The sequence below is a fragment of the Oncorhynchus clarkii genome, chromosome 6 (genome assembly GCF_045791955.1).
Source record: "Oncorhynchus clarkii lewisi isolate Uvic-CL-2024 chromosome 6, UVic_Ocla_1.0, whole genome shotgun sequence".
In the NCBI taxonomy this organism is placed as follows: domain Eukaryota; kingdom Metazoa; phylum Chordata; class Actinopteri; order Salmoniformes; family Salmonidae; genus Oncorhynchus; species Oncorhynchus clarkii.
The window spans coordinates 54125700-54151511 of NC_092152.1; the positions used below are offsets into that span (position 1 = coordinate 54125700).

Below are 25812 nucleotides of genomic sequence, written 5' to 3' on the forward strand. Positions count from 1 at the left end.
CTATAGATCAGAGCTGTGGTAAACTAAAGGCGACAAAGTGATTATTTGATATACATCTTTAATGCTCTCATGATTTGCATTAAGACCACTGGTTGGTAATTAAGACGTTTCAGAGCATAGTGACAACTGTTTTGCTTAAGTTTTGAGCTTTTGACTGGTCTGCTAAACAGGACATTAGCGTGAGTAAACCACAGTGCAGATTAGTTTTAAAAAATGCATTAATTGTGCTGTAGTTTTTTGGACCAATGAGAAAGTCAAGGGAACAAGCTGATGGAAAATATATCCTGTTGACAAATATCATTTTCGAGTCCACAACAACCAGATGTTCCGGTTTTCAGGTGAAATGGAACGAGAGCCTGTGACACGACTTCCGCTTTTGAACGTTAGCAAAGCGTTACTCCAGTTTAACTCCGCATCCACTGGATTGGTGGAACAGAGCAGAATATAACCTTCCCCCCCCCCAGTTTAGTTCTTCTTACGTCAAGACCAGTATGTGTAGGGAATCTAGTTTCAGGCGTGTATTTATGCCTGTAATGTTAGGTTAGTGTGTATATACTGTAACTGCATTCTGCTTCTTCAAGTATTTCTCTTGGATAAACGAGTATAACGTTAAGATATTTACTCCAAACTGTTGTGTGAGATTGGTCAACGGGTTAAACATCTGTCAAAAGTCTCTCTCTTTTGGTGCTTTCAAGACAACTGGGAACTCGAAAATAACCTTGGTCAAATCATGACCTCGGTCATTGGGAAAGTTGAAGCTCTCTCGAAAGATGTCCAAGTTCCCGACTTGGAATTCCGACGTGGATGACCGTTCAAAACTATTTTTCCCATTCTGAGCTTGTCTTTTCCCCGAGTACATAGTTGTCTTGAACGCACTAAAGTCAGAAGTCTGAGATTTCCGAGTTGGTTTGAACGCGACAATGTCTGACCTACGTCACGGTCTCTGAAGCGCTGTCAGCTGGTGAATTCCACTCCAAATCGCGAGGAGACTTGACTTTCGGCCGTAGCCGGAAAAAAAAAAAAACTTAACGGAAATATTTGCTCCACTGAACTCTGGATAGGCTACTTCGGGGTTTTGGACTCTACAACACAGTCCAACCGCTTTTTGATTGAGACTCTTGATGTGAGGTTGATTTATTTGGTCAATTCGGGAAATTTACGGATAAAATAACAAGGCGAGGTTTCGCGTGTTGGACCGAGAGGTAAGAGTTACAAACTTTGCACTATTTTCCTTTCTTCTAGCACATTGTTTGCTTTCCATTTCGCAATTTATAGTAAATTGTTTGTCAAATTTGCACACACGTTTTTGTTTACACAATAAGTTGTAGTTGCCTTGTCAAAATAATGTTGGTTTGCATTAACAATTTTTTCAAACCGCGAGTTGCACACTGTGGTCGTGCTGTTTAATTAGTGATATTGACTATCAATATTAGGCTACTTGGCAAGGCGCCCTAGACTACAGCCCAAAGCCACATTATCAAATTGCCTCGTTTTGTTTTCGGTGTTTACAGAAAATGGCAACGGGGCACATCCAATTCACTGAAAACAGCCGTGGTTCACACCATTCCAGACGTTTCCACGCTTGTCAAAAAGCCTCCCTCTTCTGTCAAACAAATGTTCCCAGCGTTTTCATTTCAGTGCTGAGCTGTGGGACAGTGCACGGGGTTAGTGTGTGTGTGTGTGCGCGCGCCCACTCATATAAAATATATATCACACATTACACACACACAGTGTCTTCAGAAAGTATTCAGACCCCTTGACATTTTCCACGTTTTGTTACAGCCTAATTCTATAATTGATTCAGTAGTATTTTCCCTTATCGATCTATACACAATGACAAAGAAATCAGGTTTATATAATTTTTTTCCCCTAATTTATAAAAAAAACTGAAATCACATTTATGTACAGTAACCAGTCAAAGTTTGGACACACCTACTCATTCAAGGGTTTTTCTTTACTTTACTATTTTCTACATTGTAGAATAATAGTGAAGACAAACTGAAATGGCACATGGAATCATGTAGTAACCAAAAATATATTTGAGATTCTTCAGTAGCCACCCTTTGCCTTTATAACAGCTCTGCAGAGTCTGGGGTCTTGAGCAGTAAATCAAATCAAACTTTATTTGTCACACGTGCCGAATACAGCAAGTGTAGACCTTACTGTGAAATTCTTACTTACAAGCCCTTAACCAAAAGTGCAGTTCAAGAAGAGTTAAGAAAATATTGACCAAATAAACTAAAGTAAAAAAATAAACTATCACAATAACATAACAATACCGAGGCTATATACAGGGGATACCAGTACAGAGTCAATATGTGGCAGTACAGGTTAGTTGAGGTAATTTGTACATGTAGGTAGGGGTGAAGGGACTATGCATAGATACACAGCGAGTAGCAGCAGTGTACAAAACAAATGGAGGGGAGTGTCAATGTAAGTAGTCCGGTGGCCATTTGATTAATTGTTCAGCAGTTTTATGGCTTGGGGGTAGAAGCTCTTAAGAAGCCCTTTGGTCCTAGATGTGGCGCTCTGGTACCGCTTGCCGTGCGGTAGCAGAGAAAGCAGTCTCTGACTTGGGTGACTGGAGTCTCTGACAATTGAATGGGCTTAACTCTGAAATTGCCTATTATATTGGTCCTGGATGGCAGGAGGCTTGGCACCAGTGATGTACTGGGCTGTAAGCACTACCCTCTGTGGCGCCTTATGGTCAGATGCCCAGCAGTTTCCATTACAGGCGGTAATGCAACAGGTCAGGATGCTCTCGACGGTGCAGCTGTAGAACTTTTTGAGCATCCCGTGCCAAATCTTTTCAGTGTCCTGAGGGGGAAAAGGTTTTGTCGTGCCTTCTTCACGATTGTCTTGGTGTGTTTGGACCATGATACTTCTTTGGTGATGTGGACACCAAGGAACTTGAAAATATCGACCGCTCCACTACAGCCCTGTTGATGATCATGGGGGCCTACAATCAGCTCTTTTGTCTTGCTCAGTTTGAGGGAAAGGTTGTTGTCCTGGCACCACACTGCCAGTTCTCTGACCTCCCTATAGGCTATCTCATCATTGTCAGTGATCAGGCCTGCCACTGTTGTGTCCACGCAGTCGTGGGTGAACTTGGAGTACAGGAGGGGACTAAGTACACACCCCTGAGGGGCCCCAGTTTTGAGGATCAGTGTGGGAGACGTGTTGTTGCCTACCCTTAACACCTAGGGGTAGCCTGTCAGGAAGTCCAGGATCCAGTTGCAGAGGGATGTGTTTAGTCCCAGGGTCCTTAGCTTAGTGATGAGCTTCGTGGGCACTATGGCGTTGACTACAGCTCAGTGTTCAATGAACAGCATTCTCACATAGGTGTTCCTTTTGTCCAGGTGGGAAAGGGCAGTGTGGAGTGCGTTTGAGATTGCTTCATCTGTGGATCTGTTGGGATGGTATGCAAATTGGAGTGGGTCTCAGGTATCTGGTTTTCATCAAGGATATCTCTGTACTTTACTCCGTTCATCTTTGCCTCGATCCTGACTAGTCTCTCAGTCCCTGCAGCTGAAAAACATCCTCAAAGCATGATGCTGCCACCGACATGCTTCACCGTAGGGATGGTCCCAGGTTTCCTCCAGAGAATCTTGTTTCTCAGTCAGTCCTTTACGTTCCTTTTGGCAAACTCCACGCAGACTGTCGTGCCTTTTTACTGAGGAGTGACTTGAGTCTGGTCACTCTGCCATAAAGGCCTGATTGGTGGAGTGCTGCCGAGATGGTTGTCCCTCTGGAAGTTTCTCCCATCTCAATAAAGGAAATCTGGAGGTTTGTCAGAGTGACCACCGGGCTCTTAGTCACCTCCCTGACCAAGGTCCTTCTCCCCCAATTGAGCAGTTTGGCCTGACAGCCAGCTCCAGGAAGAGTCTTGGTGGTTCCAAACTTCTTCCAGTTTGGTACCTTCAATTCTGCAGAAATGTGTTGGTACCCTTCCCCAGATCTGTGCCTCGACACAATCCTGTCTCGTCGGAGCTCGACTGACAATTCCTTTAACCTCATGGCTTGGTTTTTGCTCTGATATGCACAGTCAACTGTGGGACCTTTATATAGACAGGTGTGTGCCTTTCCAAATCAAGTCCAATAAATTGAATTTGCCACAGGTGGACTCCAATAAATTTGTAGAAACATCTCAAGGATGACCAACGGAAACAGTATGCACCTGAGCTAGTACGTATGTAATTTAGTTATTTCTGTTTGTTGAGAGAGACCAGGGTGTGTCTCGTCGTCTTTACAGACCGTGCCAATGAATGGATGTATAAACGTATATTTTTAGATGATTTATGAGTTATCCTTAAAAACAATTACAGATAAGTGTCAGGATCTACACGCTAATCTACACGCTGGGTAATGGAGAGCCTGTTGATTGTTACAAATCTTGCCTCAGGAATAACTGTAAGTCTGTGTAACATCCTTCCCCTCTTACTGTTAGAAAATGTAATAGCTCAATGTGGGGCGGACTTATTTTGACAGACCACTGTTTTTAAAAGCCCTCCCAGTTGTTACTGCACCAGAGGGGGCTGTGTTTGTAAAATACATACCGCTAGAGCACAGGGAGTACAGGGACATTCCATTTTATTCTCAATATTCCCAACAGTACCACTCCTCGCGTCATCACTGGCATGGCATTCCAGAGGCAGGAGTCACGAGCAGAACAAATTGACCCTCTGTTAGACCTGCATAGCTGAGAGAAATTATGCAGCTTTAATTAAATTTCATGTTGATGTGAGGGAAGATGGTCAGGGCATGTCGGCTAAGTCTCTAGCTGTTCGGACTGTTATTGTGGGAACTGCTTAGACAGTTCATATGTTATGTTGTACTCCCATAGATGGAGACACAATTCTGCCCCCCTCTAGAACTTAGGCCTCACTCCCCCCTATCTGAGATATCTACTGCTGCCCTCATCCTCCACATACAACACCTGTTCTGCCAGTCACATTCTGTCAAAGGTCCCCAAAGCGCACACATCCTTGGGTCGCTCTTCTTTTCAGTTCGCTGCAGCTAGCGACTGGAATGAGCTGCAACAAACACTCAAACTGGACAGTTTTATCTCCATCTCTTCATTCAAAGACTCAATCATAGACACTCTTACTGACAGTTGTGGCTGCTTTGTGTAATGTTTTGTTGTCTTTACTCTTTGCTGTTGTCTGTGCCCAATAATGTTTGTACCTATGTTGTTGTTTTAGGTCTCTCTTTATGTTGTGTTGTCTCTCTTGTCGTGATGTGTTTTGTCCTATATTTTTATTTAATTTATATGCATTTTTAATCCCAGCCTCTGTCCACGCAGGATGCCTTTTGCCTTTTGGTAGGCCATCATTGTAAATAAGAATTTGTTCTTAACTGACTTGCCTAGTTAAATCATTATTTAAAAAAATAATAATCCTGGTCCCCCAAGCAAGCTATAGTTGGACAAGACACCAGTGTAGCTTAGGAGGGTGTGGAGACAGAGAGCAGACACACACACAGTCTGTGTGGTTTCCGGACGATGGGCTGGTTGAGTCACAGGCTGTAAAGAGAATAAGAGACTACTCGTGGAAATTACATGTCATGCAGAGTGATTATGTAGCTCCAACCATGTGTGTGTGTGTGTGCGTGCGTAGCTACTAGCTACACATCAGACAATGTATTCCATAAAATATTTGCCCAAGACACTGTATAGGGAAATCTGTTCCGAAACGTGCCATGTCTGTGTTTGCACAAAAGTGCGTGAGCTCACACATGAGGATAGTGTTTGTTTGGATCACAGTCAGTATCTGGATTGGTGCTCTATTGTAGGCTGTTTGTTAAATAAGTCCTGGACGGTTTGACTTGTTTTGCTGCGGTAGTGGAGATGAGGTTAGGGAGTGGGGCGTGTGAACCACTTTTTTTCCCTTTCATCATATAAAGGATGGCATGTTGTGACTTCTCCATGCATTCAGGCATTATGTAACTGCTCTGATTGGAAGCATATTATTATAGAATGTGAACATTACCAGATAACCAGTAGGTGGTGCTGTTTGCTGCAGTGTCTGTCACATAGATGGACTACAATCTCTTGGCACTGATGTTGGTTAGCCTACATGGATGGCATGCTCAGGTTAGAAGTTACCCTTTGGCACAGATCTAGGATCAGTTTATCTTCCCACAATTCGTTATGAGGTGAATCACAAAACTGACCACGAGGGGGTCCAATCCGGCCCCTGGGTGTTTTTTTTTTTAGTGAAATATACTTTTTCAGGGAGCATCCGCAATTCAAAAACGATGGATTAAGTACTATTTTATTTGTTGCACATTTTGATGGTGAGGAAATGCAACCAATTTTCAATGCGGCCCTCCGGACCTCATTGAAGACTGAATGCGGCCCCTGTGTCAAAATTAGTTTGACACCCCTGATCTAGGGAAACTGACAACTTCATCCTACTTAGTCTCATGGTCATTTCAACACAACTGTTAAATCGGATTAGATTCTGAACAAGAGAAGATGTGGAAACGACAGCAGAGCCTCAGTTCAGCTGTAGCTAATCTGGCCCAATTAAACTGTGTATGCAAGAGGGGTAGATTTTATATTAGGAAATGTTCATGCCATGTTGCCCACAGTGGATTACTGCCTAACTTCATTCTACATGATAATGGCTAAAAGACACAGTAAGAAAATGGCTATTTTAAGTGTGAGCATGGGTTAGAACATTACACTATATCAGGGGTGTCAAACATACGGCCTGCGGGTGGTTTGAGTAAATACATTTAAAAGTTTGTTTTGGGGGTGGAACAAACTCAATATACTTTTAAAATGACAGTGAGTGTCTCAAATTCCAAAAACGATAGCTAGAGGACAATTCTTTCGTACATTTTGACAACGAGCAAATGTAACCCATTTTCATTGCGGCCCTCCGGACCTTGTTGAAGACCTTGTTGAAGACCCCATGCAAAATGAGTCCTAGACCCCTGCACTATATACACGCTCAATTACACTGAAACAAAACCCACACACATACACTACATACGTGCACACACATACACTTTTACACTCATCATATGCTGCTGCTACTCTTATTCTTACTACTCTGACTCTTATTATATATCCTGATGCCTATTCACTTTATATTTGTATATCCCTGCACAGTGATCTGGTAGTGGTACTCCCTGAATATAGCTCCATTCTTGTATTTTAATTCTCTTGTTACTATTTTTCTTTTTTATTATACTCAACAAAAATATAATCGCAACATGTAAAGTAGTGATGCACCGATATTACATTTTTGGCCGATACCAATATCTGATTTTCCTTGGCAAAAAAAACGATACCGATATTTAACATTTTGCTGCCTTTTAAGCATTCTAGAACAGTTGAATAGTTAGACCGCTGTGTCCATGTGTGTGTGTTGTGTGTGTTAAGGCACTGCATCTAAGTGCAAGAGGTATCACTACAGTCGCTGGTTCGAATCCAGGCTGTATCACATCTGGCCGTGATTGGGAGTCACGTAGGGCGGCCCAGCGTCGACCGGGTTTGGCCGGGGAATTTATTCTTAACTGACTTTACTAGTTAAATAAAAATTACACACACACACCACACTGACCAAAACATTATTTTTTTGGCATTTACGTATATCCCAATTACCAGTAGAACATAATCAAAACCTATTTCACTTACTTGCTGTGCTGTTTCGTTGGTCAGTCGTTTCATTCTCAACCAGGATTTCTATGGAACGCCGTTTAGGTCTTTGCGTGTCAAAGAAATGTATTATTTAACACTATTTGACGTGTCAAATAACACTATTTGACCAATATGGACCTGAATGACTGCACATCACAACATCACAATTGATCACATTCATTCACATCTTTCACATCGTGTTTGCAGACTGTTTTGTACAGCTTTGACAGTGCTACTGTATCATTTTTGACACGCAAAGACCCAAGCGGCATTCCATAGTATGTATGTCGTGAAGCTAATAGCAGTGACGCTATTACTGTCTAACTCCAGTAGGGCAACATCAGAAAAATAGTGCACTTGGTAGTGTTAACCGGTACTCAACCAGTCAGCGAACACCAATATCACCCACGACAGAGAACGGTTGATTGTCAAGGGTAATGAATTCCATTATCTTGGCTTTAATGGATTTTGCCTTTGAGTTGTCTCGCTGAAATTTTGTTACTCTTTCAAATGACTGCTTTACTTGTTGACTGCTCAATCCATACAGCAGACATTGTGGGCTAGTTTAGGAATGCTGTGTTTCACATATAGCGCAACATTTTACGTGGCGTAATTACATCCGGTATCTTTGTTATATGGGTATGCACGTCAGCTTTGACATCGGTTTTGCACATCGGGTGTTAAACTAGACATCGGCCGATTCCGATATGTTCACCAACTATATTGTGTGTTAGTAATGTAATGTTTTGATCCCATGTTTCATGATCTGAAATAAAAGAACCCAGAAATGTGTTTACATCCCTGTTTGAGCATTTCTCCTTTGCTAAGATAATCCAGACACCTGGCAGGTTTGGCATATCAATAAGCTAATGAAAAATCATGATCATTAGTCATTACACGTGCACCTTGTGCTGGGACACTCTAAAATGTGCAGTTTTGTCACACAACACAATGCCACATGTTGAGGGAGCGTGCGGTTGGCATGCTGACTGCAGGAATGTCCAACAGAGATGTTGCCAGACAATTTAATGTTGATTTCTCTACCATAAGCCGCCTCCAATGTCATTTTAGAGAATTTAGCAGTATGTCCAACCGGCCTCACAACCGCAGACCATGTGTAACCATGCCAGCCCAGGACCTCCATCTGGCTTCTTCACCTGCGGGATCGTCTGAGACCAGCCACCAGGACAGCTGATGAAACAGAGTAGTATTTCTCTCTGTAATTAAGCCCTTTTGTGGGGAAAAACTCATTCTGATTGGCTGAGCCTGGCTCCCCAATGGGTGGGCCCACGCCCACCCATGGCTGAGTCCCTGCCCAGTCCATATGAAATAGATTAGGGCCTAATAAATTTACTGATTTCCTTGCATGAACTGTAAGTCAGAGAAATTGTTGTTTTTATATTTTTGTTCCGTATATAATCCTTATCATTGGGAAGGGCTTAACTGTAACGTCGACAACTGTTGTATTCGGCGCTTTGATTTGATTTTCCTTGCCTAGCCTTTCCGCGAGGAATCACAAGCAGTAGGTTAGAGAGTGAAAGTGTGGAGAGACAGGCTGTGTTCTGAGGCGAGGAGATGTGTGTGTCGGGGCTGGGAATTGCCAGGGACCTCCTGATACGATATGTATTGTGATTCTCCCAATTCTACATGTATTGCGATTGTATTCATCTTTTGCGATTTGATGTTCCAAACATATTACGCACTAGACGAGAGAGCATAAGAATTTCGTTTTGATCAGTCATGGAAATAAAAGTGAGAAAAACATGCTGGCTCACTAAAAAGATGGAGAACAAGCTGCAGCATGAAAAATACTGTAGTTCTGGGGCAGGTACACTTTTGACTAGATGGGATTCAGCTTTTGTCAGATTTGACTTTGACTTTTTTGTTAGCAGAACTTACGTAGCAGGTTAGGATAATTAATGTAGCAGGTTGGGAAAATTTAAGTTAAGATTAGGAAAAGGGTTAGTCTCGTAATGAAACAGGCTTCCCTAAAATGGGAAGCCTGGCAAAGTCCATGGTAGAAAGATAGCTAAATAGGGGTGGGAACCCAGTGTAAATCAGTGACGCCTCGCAACTCATCAATAAATTGCCTTTCTTGGGGGCAGCTCCAATAGTACTAACTAGTGTTGTAGGCGCAACAGTGCGTGTGGATGGCCTGGAAATCGTAGCTTAAAACCCCATCAAAAGATGTTGATGTATGTTAATTTTGTGTATAGAGCACACTTCTGGCAAAACACAATTCTCCAGACCTCCAAGGGAGGTGTGACAATGACATGATTTTGGAGGAATGGCAACGCACAGAATAGGGTTAGCCAGAATTTCCCAAAATTTAATTTAAGGTTAATTTGACAAAAGTTATATCCCTTCTAGCCAAGCCCCGCAGGTACATCCAACCTAGCATTTTTTACAAATCGATATTTGGAGTCAAAGTATTGCAATAATATCGACCAAAATAATATTGCGATATGATACTATATACAGTTGAAGTCGGAAGTTTACATACACTTTAGACAAATACATTTAAACTCAGTTTTCACAATTCCTGACATTTAATCCTAGTAAATATTCTCTGTTTTAGGTCAGTTAGGATCACCACTTTATTTTAAGAATGTGAAATGTCCGAATAATAGTAGAGAATTATTTATTTCAGCTTTTATTTCTTTCATCACATTCCCAGTGGGTCAGAAGTTTACATACACTCAATTAGTATTTGGTAGCATTGCCTACATTGTTTAACTTGGGTCAAATGTTTCGGGTAGCCTTCTACAAGCTTCCCACAATAAGTTGGGTGAATTTTGGCCCATTCCTCCTGACAGAGCTGGTGTAACTGAGTCAGGTTTGTTGGCCTCCTTGCTCACACATGCTTTTTCAGTTCTGCCCACACATTTTATATGGAATTGAGGTCAGGGCTTTGTGATGGCCACTCCAATACCTTGACTTTGTTGCCCTTAAGCCATTTTGCCACAGCTTTGGAAGTGTGCTTGGGGTCATTGTCCATTTGGAAGACCCATTTGCGACCAAGCTTTAACTTCCTGACTAATGTCTTGATGTGTTGCTTCAATATAGCCACATAATTTTCCATCCTCATGATGCAATCTATTTTGTGAAGTGCACCAGTCCCTCCTGCAGCAAAGCACCCCCACAACATGATGCTGCCACCCACATGCTTCACGGTTGAGATGGTGTTCTTCGGCTTGCAAGCCTCCCCCTTTTTCCTCCAAACATAATGATGGTCATTATGACCAAACAGTTCTATTTTTGTTTCATCAGACCAGAGGACATATCTCCAAAAAGTACGATATTTGTCCCCATGTGGAGTGGCAAACCGTAGTCTGGCTTTTTTATGGCGGTTTTGGAGCAGTGGCTTCTTCCTTGCTCAGCGGCCTTTCAGGTTAAGTCGATATAGGACTCGTTTTACTGTGGATATAGATACTTTTGTACCTGTTTCCTCCAGCATCTTCACAAGGTCCTTTGCTGTTGTTCTAGGATTGATTTGTGCTTTTCGCACCAAAGTACGTTCATCTCTAGGAGACAGAACGTGTCTCCTTCCTGAGCGGTATGACGGAGGCATGGTCCCATGGTGTTTATACTTGCATACTATTGTTTGTACAGATGAACGTGGTACCTTCAGGCGTTTGGAAATTGCTCCCAATGATGAACCAGACTTGTGGAGGTCTACATTTTTTAAAATAATTATAAGTTAAAAAATCTGTCTAAACAATTGTTGGAAAAATTACTTGTCATTCACAAAGTAGATGTCCTAACTGACTTGCCAAATCTATAGTTTGTTAACAAGACATTTGTGGAGTGGTTGAAAAATGAGTTTAAATGACTCCAACCTAAGTGCATGTAAACTTCCGACTTCATCTGTATCTATTGCGATTCGATAATGTGTTTTTTTTTTAAAAGTTTTGCTATTTGATGTTCCAAACATATTGAGCACTAAATAGTGCATTCGGAAAGTATTCAAACCCCTTGAGTTTTTCAACATTTTGTTAGCTTTTCTAAAATTGATTTACACACTACTGTGTGTATACCATGTATAGTGTGTTTTAGAAATTTGAGAAAATCTATTCAAATTAAACTGAAATATCACATTTACAATAAGAATTCAGACCCTTTACTCAGTACATTGTTGAAGCTTCTTTGGCAGCAATTACAGCCTTATGTCTTCTTGGGTATGATGCTACAAGTTTGGCACACCTGTGTTTGGGGAGTTTCTCCCATTGTTCTCTGCAGATCCTCTCAAGCTCTGTCAGGTTGGATGGGGAGTGTCGCTGCACAGCTATTTTCAGGTCTCTCCAGAGATGTTAGATCGGGTTCAAGTCCGGGCTGTGGCTGGGCCACACCAGGATATTCAGAGACTTGTCCCGAAGCCATCCTGCGTTGTGTTGGCTGTGTGCTTAGGGTCGTTGTCCTGTTGGAAGGTGACCCTTCGCCCCAGTCTAAGGTCCTGAGTGCTCTGGAGCAGGTTTTCAGCAAGGATCTCTGTACTTTTCTCTGTTCATCTTTGCCTCGATCCTAACTAGTCTCTATGTCGCTGAAAAACATCCCCACAGTATGATGCTGCCACCACCATGCTTCACAGTAGGGATGATGCTGCCACCACCATGCTTCACAGTAGGGATGGTGCCAGGTTTCGTTTAGCATTCAGGCCAAAGAGTTCAATCTTGTTTTCATCAGACTAGAGAATCTTGTTTTTCATGGTCTGAGAGTCCTTTAGATGCCGTTTGGCAAACTCCACACGGACTGTCATGTTCCTTTTACTGAGGAGTGGCTTCCATCTGGCCAGTCTACCATAAAGGCTTGATTGGTGGAGTTCTGCAGAGATGGTTGTTCTTCTGGAAGGTTCTCCCATCTCCACAGAGGAACTCTGAAGCTCTGTCAGAGTGGCCATTGGGTTCTTGGTCACCTCCCTGACCAAGGCCATTCTTCCCCGATTGCTTAGTTTGGCCTGGGTGGCCAGCTCTAGGAAGAGTCTTGGTGGTTACAAACTTCTTTCATTTAAGAATGGCCACTGTGTTCTTGGGGACCTTCAATGCCGCAGAACATTTTTGGTTATATTCCCCAGTTCTGTGCCTCAACACAATCCTGTCTCGGAGCTCTACGGACAATTCCTTCGACCTCATGTCTTGGTTTTTGCTCTGACATGCACTGTCAACTGTGGGACCTTATATAGACAGGTGTGTGCCTTTCCAAATCATGTCCAATCAATTGAATTTACCACAGGTGGACTCCAATCAAGTTGTAAAACATCTGAAGGATGATCAATGGAAACGATGCACCTGAGCTCAATTGAGTATCATAGCAAACGGTCTGAATACTTATGTATATAAGGTATTTCTGTTTTTTATTTTAATACATTTGCATTTGTCATTATGGGATATTGTGTGTAGATTGATGAGAAAAAAATAAAATCAATTTTAAAATAACACTGTAACTTAAAAACAATGTTGGGAAGGGGTCTGAATACTTTCTGAGTGCACTGTACATCGTTTTGTTTTCCTATTATCTGACAGCTTAGCTGTAGTGTTAAGGTAGATGCCCGCTCAGTGGAGCTCATATGTTATTGAGTTGCAGTGATATTAGTTTACATAGCAAGCTAACCTGTTTCCACCGATGCAATTAATTTGGAAACTGTCCCAGGTTCATAACTTATCAGCTAACATTGGCAACATTTGTAGTTAGTCTGTCAGGCAAGAAAACAAGAGTTGGGGGGCCACATTGTGCTTCGCTCGTGATGCTGTCACTTGATCGACTCACTCCCTCCCTATAAAGACAACCAGCTAACTATCCCCATCAAAATAGATGAAGAATTATTCTAAACCTGTTTGGCTAAATTGCACAGTGTCATCTTTGTAATATTTTACTTTCAACAACCTAAATAAATAAACAATAGTTGTGTTGAATCTGTTAACTGTTGGTACATACTTTGACTTCTTACCATCTGTGAAAAGTATCCTGACCTTGGTGCTTGAAGTGTGTACTGTTAAAGGTTGACCGATTTTTAAAGTTTTCATAACAATCTGCATTTTCGGACGCCGATTACATTGCATTCCATGAGGAAACTGTGTGGCCGGCTGACAGTTGCTAGCTAGCATTAAACTTATCTTATAAAAAACAATCAATCTTCACATAATCACTGATGATATTACTAGGTTAACTAGCTTGTCCTGCGTTGCATATAATCAATGTTAATTTATCATTGACTCAGTCTACTTCACCAAATTGGGGATGATTTAACAAAAGCGCATTTGTGAAAAAAGCACCAATGCTGCACGAATGTACCTAACCATACACATCAATTCCTTTCTTAAAATCAATACACAGAAGTATATATTTTTAAACCTGCACATTTAGTTAAAATAAATTCATGTTAGCAGGCAATATTAGCTAGGGAAATTGTCACTTCTCTTGCATTCATTGCACGCAGAGTCGGGGTATATGCAGCAGTTTGGGCCGCCTGGCTCGTCGCAAACTAATTTGAAATGTACGTCGTTATGACATAACATTGAAGGTTGTGCAATGTAACAGGATTATTTAGACTTAGGGTTGCCACCCATTCCATAAAATACAGAACGGTTATGTATTTCACTGAAAGAATAAACGTTTTGTTTTCGAAATGATAGTTTCTGGATTTGACCATATTAATGACCAAAGGCTCATATTACTGTGTTTATTATAATTAGGTCTATAATTTGATAGAGCGGTCATAGGCAGCAGCAGGCTCGTAAGCATTCATTCAAACTTTACTGCATTCGCCAGCAGCTCTTTGCAATGCGCTGTTAATGACTTCAAGCCTTTCAACTCCTGAGATTAGGCTGGCAATACTAAAGTGCCTATTAGAACATCCAATAGTCAAAGGTATATGAAATTCAAATGGTTTAGAGAGAAATAGTCGACGCGTCATAATTCCTATAATAACTACAAAAATAACTTTTTAAACTTCTTAACTGGGAATATTGAACCACCAGCTTTCATAAGTTCTGAGCAAGGAACTTAAATGTTAGCTTTTTTACATGGCACATATTGCACTTACTTTCTTCTCCAACACTTTTTGCATTATTTAAACCAAATTGAGCATGTTTCATTATTTATTTGAGAACAAATAGATTTTATTTCTGTATTATATTAAGTTAAAATAGCGTTCATTGTTCATTCAGTATTGTTGTAATTGTCATTATTACAAATAAATATATAAATAAAAATTGCTGATTTTTATTTATTTTTTTAATTGATATATTATTTTTTTAAATCGGTATAGGCTTTTTTTTGGTCATCCAATAATCTGTGTCGGCGTTGAAAAATCATAATCGGTCGACCTCTACCGTATTTAGCCTTTTTGGTTAGAATATGATCCATCTATTTGTGAACGTCTTTTTGTGTGCTCTATCCTGTCTGGTTATCCATCAGTCTGGCATACATATGCACAACATGAATTGGGAAACAATCTGGTTACTAACTAAGGGCTTCATAAAGTTATTTTGATTGTAAGTGCTCTATAGCATCATGATGATACTGTGTGGGGTGGATTTGGAGGCGTGTAACACACAATTTATTATGGAAAATAAGTAACTATTAGGAAGAGTGTGTGTATGGTTGACATAAAGAGAGCGAGTGAGAGGGATGATGTTCCTGACCACAATTGTGTCCTATTTGTTGCTCTCTCTCCCTCTGTTAGTCTGTTCCTCAAGGTCAGTAAAAGCGAGGGAATTGATGTGGGGCTCAGCAGCAGGGAGGAAGAGGAGTTTAGAGATAGGAGGGATAGAAATGGAGCGAGGGAACATGGAGAGGAAGAGGAGGAAGCAGAGTGAAAGCACAGCCGAGAGGGAGCCTACATTTCCATGGAGTCCCACCATTCACTCTTGGACCACAGAGTCTGGGTCTAAAGTTTACAGTTGCAGGGGTTTAGGAGTTGTTATGAAAAGTGGTAGCAGTCTATTTTTTTAAAAACTTTCTTCAGATTGGTGTTTAACACCAAATCCAATTTACTCAATTGTTGTCAAAGTAGGCTACTCTTTCTACATTTTGTCAGACCTAGTCTGTACTAAATTTAATTTGAGGTTATCTACATTTTTTAAATAGTCGCTGAATAGTTATTACAGAAGTAAGAATCGTTGTTAATCAAATAGCCTACTTTGTGGGTTTTCAAATACTTTCTGAATATTGTCCATTGGTCACATTTTGGATAATATTTTTATTAATTATATGTAAATAATATTTAGAACTATAATGTTATACTTGGTACATTGAATAATTTAGGCAAGTGTACTACAATTTAAATATTCTAGGGTTTTTTGTTAATTGTTTTTGATTGTGAGTGTCTTTACACAATGGAAGACTTAGTTTTTCTTATTGAGATGAATGTGATGTCATATTAAAACTTAGGGCTGCAATCCCGTTAACGGGATGATATGACAACAGCCAGTGAAAGTGCAGGGCGCCAAATTCAAAACAGAAATCTCATAATTAAAATTCCTCAAACATACATGTATTTTATACCGTTTTAAAGGTAATCTTGTTGTTAATCCCACCACAGTGCCCGATTTCAAATAGGCTTTACAGCGGAAGCACCACAAACAATTGTTAGGTGACCACCAACTCACAGAAAAACCCAGCCATTTTTTCAGCCAAAGAGAGGAGTAACAAAAAGCACAAATAGAGAGAAAATGAATCACTAACCTTTGATCTTCATCAGATAACACTCATAGGACTTCATGTTACACAATACATGTATGTTTTGTTTGATAAAGTTAATATACAAAAATCTCAGTATACATTGGCGCGTTACGTTCACTAGTTCCAAAAACATCCGGTGATATTGCAGAGAGCCACATCATTTTACAGAAATACTCATTATAAATGTCGATAAATAGAATTGTTAGACATGGAAATATAGATATACTTCTCCTTAATGCAACCACTGTGTCAGATTTTTAAAAAAACTTTACGGAAAAAGCAAACCAAGTAATAATCTGTGACGGCGCTCAGAAAATAAATACAATTATCTGCCATGTTGGAGTCAACAGAAATCAGAAATCACATTATAAATATTCCCTTACCTTTGATGATCTTCATCAGAATGCAGGAATCCTAGTTCCACAATAAATGCTTGATTTGTTCGATAATGTCCATTATTTATGTCCAAGTAGCTACTTTTGTTAGCGCGTTTAGTACACAAATCCAAACGCTCGTGCAGGTCCATCTGAATGTCGGACAAAAACTTCAGAAAGTTATATTACAGGTCGAAGAAACTTGTCAAACTAAGTATAGAATCAATCTTTTGGATGTTATCATAAATCTTCAATAAAGTTCCAACCGGAGAATTCCTATGTCGGTAGAGAAGCCATGGAACGCAGGTCACTATTATCTTTAATGCGTGTGACCAGGACCTGGCTCTCTGCCAGACCACTGACTCAAACAGCTCCCATCCGGCTCCACAACACAGGAGAAGCCTCATTAAAGTTTATAAAGACGGTTGACATCTAGTGGAAGCGCTAGGAAGTGCAACTTTATCCATATCCCACTGTGTATTCAATAGGGGCTGGGTTGAAAATCGACCAACCTCAGATTTTCCACTTCCTGTTTGGATTTCTTCTCAGGTGTTTGCCTGCCATATGAGTTCTGTTATACTCACAGACATCATTCAAACAGTTTTAGAAACTTCAGAGTGTTTTCTATCCAATACTACTAATAATATGCATATATTAGCAACTGGGACTGAGGAGCATGCCGTTGACTCTGGACACCTTTCGTCCAAGCTACTCAATACTGCCCCTGCAGCCATAAGAAGTTAAAGAAGAGCTTGTGCTCTTAAAAATAAGTTCTAATTATTTGTTCTTCGTTTTTGAGCTATCTCTGTTTTGAAATGTGTGAGAAAATGAGCTTTATCTTAAATTCTCAGGTCGACATTCCTGCAGTTAGCATTCCAATTGCACACTCCCTGAACATGAGACATCTGTTGTGACAAAACTGCACATTTTAGACTGGCCTTTTATTGTCCCCAGCAAAAGGTGCACCTGTGTAACGATCACACTGTTTAATCCGCTTCTTGGTATGCCCCACTTGTCAGAAGGATGGATTGTTTTGGCAATGGAGAAATGCTCACTAGCAGGGATGTAAACAAATTTGTGCACAACATTTTAGAGAAATAAGCTTTTTTTCTGTATAAAACATTTCTGGGATCTTTTATTTCACTTCATAAAACATTGAGACGGTTTGGGATGAGATGGACCGCAGAGTGAAGGAAAAGCAGCCAACAAGTGCTCAGCATATGTGGGAACTCCTTCAAGACTGTTTGAAAAGCATTCCAGGTGAAGCTGGTTGACAGAATGTCAAGAGTGTGCAAAGCTGTCAAAGGTGGCTGCTTTGAAGAATCTCAAATATTAAAAACTATTTAGATGTATCACTTTGTTTGTTACTACATGATTCCATGTGTTATTTCATTAGTGTTGATGTCTTCACAAGTATTATACAATGTAGAAAATAGTCCAAATAAAGAAAGAAAAACCCTTGAATGAGTAGGTTTGTCCAAACTTGACTGGTACTGTATGTACACTATCGTTCAAAAGTTTAGGGTCACTTAGAAATGTCCTTGTTTTTGAAAGAAAAACACATTTATTTGTCCATTTAAAATAAGATTAAATTGATCAGAAATACAGTGTAGACATTATTGTTGTAAATTACTTGTGGCTGGAAACTGCTTAAAAAAAAGATTTAATGGATATCTACATAGGTGTACAGAGGCCCATTTATCAGCAACCATCACTCCTGTGTTCCAATGGCACATTGTGTTAGCTAATCCAAGTTGATCATTTTAAAAGGCTAATTGATCACTAGAAAAGCCTTTTGCAATTATGTTAGCACATCTGAAAACTGTCCTTATTAAAGAAGCAATAAAACTGTCTGCCTTTTAGATTAGTTGAGTAGCTGGAGCATCAGCATTTGTGGGTTTGAATACAGCCTCAAAATGGCCAGACAAAAGACCATTCTTCTGAAACTCATCAGTCTATTCTTGTTCTGAGAAAGGAAGGCTGTTCCATGTGAGAAATTGCCAAGAAACTGGATCTCGTACACTGATGTGTACTACTCCCTTCACAGAACAGCGCAAACTGGCTCTAACCAGAATAGAGAGAGGAGTGGGAGGCCCCGGTGCACAACTGATCAAGAGGACAAGTGCATTAGAGTGTCTAGTTTGAGAAACAGAAGCCTCACAAGTCCTTAACTGGCAGCTTCATTAAATAGTACCCGCAAAACACCAGTCTCAATGTCAACAGTGACGAGGCAACTCCGGGATGCTGGCCTTCTAGGCAGAGTTCCTGTGCCCAGTGTCTGTGTACTTTTGCCCCATCTTTCTTTTTATTGGCCAGTCTGAGATGTGGCTTTTTCTTTGCATCTCTGCCTAGAAGGCCAGCATCCCGGAGTCACCTCTTCACTGTTGATGTTGAGACTGGGGAAAGCGCCTCGGATCCACAAATTCCCTTCCACCAGGTGGCGGATGAGATATTTTGGCACAACTGCCATATTGCTTCTCCATCTCAAAGCCTTTGCTTGGAAGTGTACTACGCCAGACTGCCAAAAACCTTGCCCTCATCCAGGCCAAAGTGGCGAGACACATAGGCCTTGTTGGTCTCTGCACCAGACAGGATGCTCTTGCCAGCATACTTGGGGTCCAACGTACGCTGTGGCGTGTATGAACTTCAGGCAGAAGTCTTTACGCTTTTAGATGTAATTCAGAACTGTGGTTTCCTCTGCTTGGAGCAACAGTGGAGTGGGCAGGGCAGTATGGATTTCTTCTCTTACATCTGCAAGCAGAGTCTGAACATCAGACAGGATGGCATTGTCTCCCTCAATCCGTGCAATGGCTACTGCTATAGGTTTCAGGAGTTTCAGGCTGCTTACCACTCTCTCCCAAAATACATCATCCAGGAGGATCCTCTTGATGGGGCTGTGCATATCGGCAGACTGTGATATGGCCATTTCTTGGAGAGACTCCTCCCCTCCAGTAGACTGTCAAACATGATGACAACTCCACCCCCAACGGGTGTTGCTGGGCAGCTTCAATGTGATACCTTTATTCTTCTCACTTTGCTTGGTGAGATAGATTGCTGCTACAACTTGATGGCCCTTCACATACCTAACCATTTCCTTGGCTCTCTTGTAGAGTGTATCCATTGTTTTCAGGACAATGATGTCCTTGAGGAGCAGATTCAATGCATGAGCAGCACAGCCAATGGGTGTGCTGTGTGGGTATGGCTCCTCCACTAGACCAAGCAGCCTTCATGTTCACGGCTTTGTCTGTCATAAGTGCAAATACCTTCTGTGGTACAAGGTCATTAACTGCCTTCAGCTCATCTGCAATGTAGAGACCAGTGTGTCTTGTCTGTGCTCTTGAAGAACACTGGTTGAGGGGTGGAGATGTAGTTAATTATTCCTTGCCCACAAACATTTAATCACATATCAGAGGTGATTGCAATACAGTCTGCTTTCTCTATGATTTGCTTGACCTTCACTTAAACTATGTTGAACTCTGCATCCAGCAAATTTAGTAGATAAATCATGTCTGGTTGGAGGGGTGTATGCTGGGCGAAGAACAGTCAGAAATCTCTTCCAATACTCATTGCCTATGAGCATCAGAGTTGAACCAGTTGCATACACAGCTCGAGCAAGACATTCATCAGCATTTATTTGACTATGTTCCTCCATTGAGTCAAAAAAACTTCTGATTCCAGAAGGACTATGATCTGTTGCTATCGATAAGGTGTCTGATTCATCATTTTCACCTCGAATTGAAATGGAGGGAGCGCTGATGATTTGATGGAGTCTTACCCTTTGCAACCCTATTTACATGGTTCCAAAATGTGATTGCCAAACAGGTGCTGTTAGATTACAGACATAATATGCATGCAGCGCTTGCTTCTTACCTTCTTTTTCTTGATCTCCAGTATTTTCTACAACTAGTCAAATTTATTCCACGCATCTTGACTTCCCCATTTACCTCCTGAGCAACCAGTAAACATTCCCCTGTTTTGGAGTTGATTTGTCATGTCCTCTGCATACATTTTTCTGTCAATGTGTTTTGATTTTCTGAGTTGGTTATAACTTATTTATTGATGCGATTATGATAGGCTACAGGTCAGGCCCTATTGGTCACGTGCATTTGATGCATACATTTCATGTAAAGAGCAATTGTTGAGGGAATAGGGAATGTTTTTCCTAAACAGGGATTTCAGTAACATTACTTTTCAGTCAGAAATGGCTGTAATTATGTTGCAGCTTCAGCAGCACTGACGGCTCGATAAACACACTTGTTCATTCCTCTCATGGCTTTTCACATGATGTTCTGTGGTGGTCGCAGCAGCAGGGAGGAGAGGGAGACCATGGGTGCTAGTCACACAGTCCCTACCTGTGTGACTAGCACCCCGAGTCAGAGGGGAAGGTCTCCGACCTCGCATAACCTATTTGGTTTTTTAGCAGGTCTGTATTTGCATATCTGAAGCAGCACCCCAACAGCCCAAGGTCCCTCTCTCAGCACTAAGCCATGTCTGTGTGTGTGTCAGTCAGAAATATGTAGTTTGTGAGTATCTCGTGAGTCTGACTGTTACCATGGTAGATGCCCAGACAAACCTTGGAGATTGGAATATTCCCTGTTTCGTGTGCCACTCAGTGCTGCTTTGCAGTTGTTGTTCACATAGTCCCCTCTGACCATGAGCTCATGGTGTAGACCTACAGTATATGCAGTTAAGTCTGGCCTGTGCGTTAATCGCCAGTTTGTTTGAGTGGGAGTTGTCTTGGCATGTGAACAGCCATGAGAGGAAGGAACAAGTGTGTCACATATGTCGAAAAAGGCTGCAAGGGCAAGTTGGTTTTCCACACGCCTGTTTGTCTGTAAGGTCGAACCATGTGCTGTAACGGGTTGAGAGTGAAACATGTTACGGGCCAACCAGGGAGGGAGCACAGAGACCGGAAGAGGGGGAGGAGGCAGAACCTCAGGGTTCTCTCTTGTGGGATTTTGGCACTCTTCTTTCCTCTCTCTGTCACACTCCCTAGCCCTTTTTCCCCCTTCACTGTTTCTCAACAGCCTCCCTCTGTCCCTTTTCTCTCTCTCCACCCTCTGGCTGTCTAGCTGCCTCTCCACCCATCGTCTTCCTCTTAAACCTCATCTTTAGTGGTGTGACATCAGTGGTGTGTTGGCCACACTGGCAGGGATGGTCCACCCTCTAACCTGTTATTAAGTGTGTGCTTGTGTGTGCCTGTCCCTCCCTGCTGTGTCACTGTAATTTAGCTCTGAAATAGCCCAGTTGAGAAAGATGAAAAGGGCGTGTGTAGTGCATTGTGGGCTAGTCCAAGAGTTAAGATTGAGGCTTTCTGCCGACTGCGCACTGCCTGTTTCTCTCACATCCTTCCCCCACGTTCTTTCTTTCTCCCTGACTCCCCCTCCTCCCCTCTCTTTGACTCAGACTAGGGATGGATCGGTGTTATCATAATGTCACTATTCAAATAGTATCATGAAATGTTTTTGGATATCCAGTTTATTTTATTGCACAGTTTTTAACCTGAGCACTGCTGCGCGAGGTAGAGACCCTGTGCTCTATTGCTGGAGCAATGGGTGGGGTTGGTGTGTAGGAGCTGGGAGTGGAGCGGATGTGAGGAAGAAAGCCAACTCAGCTACAGCCAAGACTAGCTAACTTGTAGCAGCCACAATGTTATTTATCATCCCATATAACAGTGCCTGTCTTGACTGGAGTAGCCTGGAGAAACTAGCTAACTACCTAGGCTAATTTGCAGGCTACATGCTGCGCTTTCTCCCCAACCCCATTCAGGGATTGATAAACAACATCCTACCTGTTGGTTGCTCGTTGTAGCCTATTCTTTCTCATTTAACTCAGCTAACTTGTAATTCCATTTTGCATTGCATTAGTGAACTCTCACTTTTTGTTACACATTGAGCCTTTGACTGTGGTGCTGCTTTGATTGGCCATTTTAAGGGGTGTGTGTCATAACTACATTCAAAAGTTTGTTTTATTAAATTAAGTATTTGTAATGACATGGTTATATCCTTGTAAGTAACAATGTCACATGTATATGTTTATTGTATTTAGAAAAAGCCTTTTCATTGTTAAAATAGACATACTTATTATTATTTTTTTAAATGAATACTCACAAGTAATCAAATACTAACGTCTGTTCAGCTATTCGAATATGCCCAGCCCTATTTCAGACGGCCTCGAATACCATATTTGGGTGTGGGGTGACCGAGTTAAAGCCTTTACCTAAAGCCATAAAGTGAAGTGTGGCACATTTTCTCCTGTAAGCTGCTTAAACGCCCACACCAGTAGAAATCCACTTTTTCAAGCTGAAAGATGACGGCCAGAGCTTACCCGTGTTGCACAATGATTTAAGTCAAAAAGTCATAGTTTTAGTCAAAGTATCATACATTTGTGCTTGAAGTGACAAATTTGTGTGAATGATATTTGTGTGTCTAACTTTCTCACTCATCATTATTCACGATTCATTCAGGACTACCGTAATCATGGTAGCACCCACATTTACAAACTGCTTAGAAACATATTCTATTCTTATTTACAATAATAGTGACTCCAAAACGGCACTACATTATTTACTATTAATTTCTATTAGGCACAAAATAGTCTGAAACACAAATCCAGGGGGTCTAAGCTACTTAAAGTGAGACCAACTCACACACCTGAGATCTCCTGCACGCGCGTGCACACACACACACAGGTTTGCACATTCTCACACTTTAGCACATTCTCTCTTTCATACACATTCTCACTTACTTCTAGGCCAAGCAAAATGTTGTGACTTCCTGGTTGACTCTGTGTAACACCACACCATGTGTCCCACTGTAATTGTTTTGACTTGTCTCTAATGTAGACTTGTCTCTGTAATGAGATTATGGTTCTTTAATTTTATTTTATTTAACCTTTATTTAACTAGGCAAGTCAGTTAAGAACAAATTCTTATTTACAATGATGGCCTAGGAACAGTGGGTTAACTGCCTTGTTCAGGGGCAGAACGACAGATTTTTACCTTGTCAGTTCGGGGATTCGATCTAGCAACTTTTCGGTTACTGACCCAACACTCTAACCACTAGGCTTTCTGCCGCCCAAACCACTGTAACCACTATAACACTGGAAACCACTAATACACAGGAAACAAATCTGATCACTCCACCCATGCCTTATCACCTTTAATGGTTTGATTCAAACTTATCAGCCACTTAATCTGCTATTGAACCTCAGACCTTGTTTACTAGTCTCTCTGGCCTTTCCTTACTCTGTTGGTTGTAAGGGTTTACTGTCTGTGGAGTAGAAAGGTCTATTCTATACTGCCTTATGGTACAGGTCTTAAGTGGTCTTAAGGTCTTATGTCCAAGATGGCATAGCAGTCAGACGTCCTTTGTCCTCATTTTGTCATGTCCCGTGTATATATATATATATATATTTACATCTTTCTTCGCATAGCATATCTTTTATATATATATTTTTTATAATTTTTTCCAAAAACTCAATCAAAACACTCTCCTGCAACCCACCTCACCAATTAAAAAAAATAAATAAAGTATTATTTACCTCAAATCTGAAATCCACAATAGAAGCTAGCCAGGAGCTAGCCAGTTTACTGGCTAACGTTAGTAGTTAGCCAAACACAGTTGATGGTCATCATCATCCTTTAACTCGAAAAGCTATCGCCAGTTTTGTACAACGCGACTCAGACCAGAATATACCGGACCTATTTTTCTCTCCATATCTCCGGATTTCAACCGAAAGCTCTGAACATTTACACCTGGATCTCGCAGCTAGCTAGCTGCTATCCGTGTGACTATTGGCTTACGTCGGTCCCGGAGCAAACTTAAATTATTACGGAGCTAGTCAGCTGAAGAGTTCCATCAACCACTCCTGGGCTACAATCACCTATCCGGACCCGTTTTACCACCGGGCCTTCACGACTATACTACCGACCGTTATCTGCACGAGGGAGTTATCCAACTGGCTCCTCCGCGACGTTACCTGAACGGCTATCTGCGGCCCGCTAATCGTTAGCTGTCTTATCGGCTGCTATCTGAATAGGTCTCTCGGAAAATGTTTCTTGGGTCACTATTACTATATCTATTTTGCCAATTGGATTGATCCCCTCTACCACACGGAACCCCACTAATCTACTAACGGATACGCACAAAGTGGCTAAAAACCGAACACCGTCATACGCTAGTTTGCTACCGATGGCCCGGCTAGCTGTCTGAATCGCTGTTACCCCAACCAACCTCACTATTAACTGGACCCTTATGATCACTCGACAAAGCATGCCTCTCCTTAATGTCAATATATATGCCTTGTCCATTGCTGTTCTGGTTAGTGTTTATTGGTTTATTTCACTGTAGAGCCTCTAGCCCTAACAATTATACCTTATCCAACCTTTCAGTTCCACCACCCACGCGATGACATCACCAGGTTTCAATGATGTTTCTAGAGACAATATCTCTCTCATCATCACTCAATACCTAGGTTTACCTCCACTGTATTCACATCCTACCATACCTTTGTCTGTACATTATACCTTGAAGCTATTTTATCGCCCCCAGAAACCTCCTTTTACTCTCTGTTCCTGACGTTCTAAATTACCAATTCTCATAGCTTTTAGCCGTACCCTTATCCTACTCCTCCTCTGTTCCTCTGGTGAGATAGAGGTTAATCCAGGCCCTGCAGTGCCTAGCTCCACTCCTATTCCAGAGGCGCTCTCTTTTGATGACTTCTGTAACCGTAATAGCCTTGGTTTCATGCATGTTAACATTAGAAGCCTCCTCCCTAAGCTTGTTTTATTCACTGCTTTAGCACACTTTGCCAACCCGGATGTTCTAGCCAAATTTTCAGACAAGATAGAACGGCCAAAGGGGGCTGTGTTGCAATCTACTGCAGAGAGAGCCTGCAGAGTTCTGTCCTACTGTCCAGGTCTGTACCCAAACAATTTGAACTTCTACTTAAAAAAATCCACCTCTCTAAAAACAAGTCTCACTGTTGCCACCTGCTATAGACCACCCTCTGCCCCCAGCTGTGCTCTGGACACCATATGTGAACTGATTGCCCCCCATCTATCTTCAGAGCTCGTGCTGCTACGCGACCTAAACTGGAACATGCTTAACA

At 41.5% G+C, this 25812-nt stretch overlaps 1 protein-coding gene across 4 annotated transcripts in view; it reads left to right on the forward strand.

Annotated features, from left to right (window-relative positions):
• Positions 1–979: 979 nt before the first annotated feature.
• Positions 980–25812, forward strand: part of LOC139411288 (kinesin-like protein KIFC3) — a 67467-nt gene continuing 42634 nt past the window's right edge. For 3 of the 4 annotated variants that reach the window (XM_071157391.1, XM_071157397.1, XM_071157398.1), the window contains exon 1: positions 980–1202. The gene's annotated coding sequence lies outside the window, so the exon portion shown is untranslated. Of the gene's footprint in view, positions 1203–1517; positions 1665–25812 lie in introns of those variants that run through there. The other variant, XM_071157399.1, reaches the window with a different exon arrangement.